The sequence below is a fragment of the Anopheles stephensi genome, unplaced genomic scaffold (genome assembly GCF_013141755.1).
Source record: "Anopheles stephensi strain Indian unplaced genomic scaffold, UCI_ANSTEP_V1.0 ucontig243, whole genome shotgun sequence".
Lineage (NCBI taxonomy): Eukaryota > Metazoa > Arthropoda > Insecta > Diptera > Culicidae > Anopheles > Anopheles stephensi.
Window position 1 is genome coordinate 10,001 of NW_023405173.1, and position 2,500 is coordinate 12,500.

A 2,500-nucleotide genomic window follows, 5' to 3' on the forward strand; every position below is an offset into this window, starting at 1 on the left:
ATGGCCTATGGCCAGTATGGGAACTCGGGATGCCGATATGACAAAATTTGTCAAAAAATCACTAAAAAGTCGCTATGGCCCATTATTTAGAGCTTGTTGAGACCTTTCTAAAACACCTTGGTTGACCCCTGTCCGATAAGTAGTTTTCGAGATATTCGAGAAAATGTGATTTTTTGGGACTTAGAAAATTTTTGACCCGTACCCTAAGAAAAAGTGATTTTTTCATAGGACAATTTTTTCTTCGCAAATACTGTTTGGTTTCACTTTTCATTATTAGAAACGCGTTCCGAAGCCATTTTCATCAAAATCTCGTGAAAAAAAAATTTCACCCCCGGACCAAAAGTTGGCCGTTCGGTGCCCTATGGCCTATGGCCAGTATGGGAACCAAGGATGCCGATATGCGAAAAAGTGTCAAAAAATCACTTGAAAGTCGCTATGGCTCATTAAATAGAGCTTGTAAAGACCTTTCTAAAACACCTTGGTTGACCCCTGTCCGATACGTAGTTTTCGAGATATTCGAGAATAAGTGATTTTTTGGGACTTAGAAAATTTTTGACCCGTACCCTAAGAAAAAGTGATTTTTTCATAGGACAATTTTTTCTTCGCAAATACTGTTTGGTTTCACTTTTCATTATTAGAAACGCGTTCCGAAGCCATTTTCATCAAAATCTCGTGAAAAAAAATTTCACCCCCGGACCAAAAGTTGGCCGTTCGGTGCCCTATGGCCTATGGCCAGTATGGGAACCAAGGATGCCGATATGCGAAAAAGTGTCAAAAAATCACTTGAAAGTCGCTATGGCTCATTAAATAGAGCTTGTAAAGACCTTTCTAAAACACCTTGGTTGACCCCTGTCCGATACGTAGTTTTCGAGATATTCGAGAATATGTGATTTTTTGGGACTTAGAAAATTTTCGACCATGACATATATGAAAAGTGAATTTTTCATAGGACCAAAAAGTTTGTCCAAATAGGGTTTTGGTTCACTTTTTATGGTCAGATAAGTGATCCGATGCTATTTTCATGATCATTAGAGGGATTTCACGCTGTGACCAAAAATTTTCATACTTCATACTTGTCCCGGTGCCGTATATGGGAGGACCGGGGGAACATGTCTTCGTAAGTCGTGATGTTCAGTGACGGATTTCTGGGACTTAGAAAAAAAATGTGCTCTCAGGCACATTATATGTTTCATACACACATGATTTTCATTCTTCATACTTGTCCCCGTGCCGTATATGGGAGGACCGGGGGAACATGTCTTCGTAAGTCGTGATGTTCAGTGACGGATTTCTGGGACTTAGAAAAAAAATGTGCTCTCAGGCACATTATATGTTCCATACACACATGATTTTCATTCTTCATACTTGTCCCCGTGCCGTATATGGGAGGACCGGGGGAAGATGTCTTCGTAAGTCGTGATGTTCAGTGACGGATTTCTGGGACTTAGAAAAAAAATGTGCTCTCAGGCACATTATATGTTCCATACACACATGATTTTCATTCTTCATACTTGTCCCCGTGCCGTATATGGGAGGACCGGGGGAAGATGTGTTTGTAAGTCGTGATGTTCAGTGACGGATTTCTGGGACTTAGAAAAATAAATGTACCCTTAGGCACATTATTTGTATCAATAATTGTATCCCCAGCCTTTCATGGGGAACTTTTCCGTATTCCCGGACTTGTACATTTTTCGGGTTCCACCTCCCGACAATGTATCTCTACTGTGCATTACGTACCTGATAACGCACGGCACCCATTGGGTGACTCCACTTAACCATCTTTCGATAATGCCCGTGTTGCAGATATAATCCCAACACCTACCAGGCTTTATATGTACATCGAACGTTACATACGATGCACCCCGTATTCCCGGACTTGTACATTTTTCGGGTTCCACCTCCCGACAATGTATCTCTACTGTGCATTACGTACCTGATAACGCACGGCACCCATTGGGTGACTCCACTTAACCATCTTTCGATAATGCCCGTGTTGCAGATATAATCCCAACACCTACCAGGCTTTATATGTACATCGAACGTTACATACGATGCACCCCGTATTCCCGGACTTGTACATTTTTCGGGTTCCACCTCCCGACAATGTATCTCTACTGTGCATTACGTACCTGATAACGCACGGCACCCATTGGGTGACTCCACTTAACCATCTTTCGATAATGCCCGTGTTGCAGATATAATCCCAACACCTACCAGGCTTTATATGTACATCGAACGTTACATACGATGCACCCCGTATTCCCGGACTTGTACATTTTTCGGGTTCCACCTCCCGACAATGTATCTCTACTGTGCATTACGTACCTGATAACGCACGGCACCCATTGGGTGACTCCACTTAACCATCTTTCGATAATGCCCGTGTTGCAGATATAATCCCAACACCTACCAGGCTTTATATGTACATCGAACGTTACATACGATGCACCCCGTATTCCCGGACTTGTACATTTTTCGGGTTCCACCTCCCGACAATGTA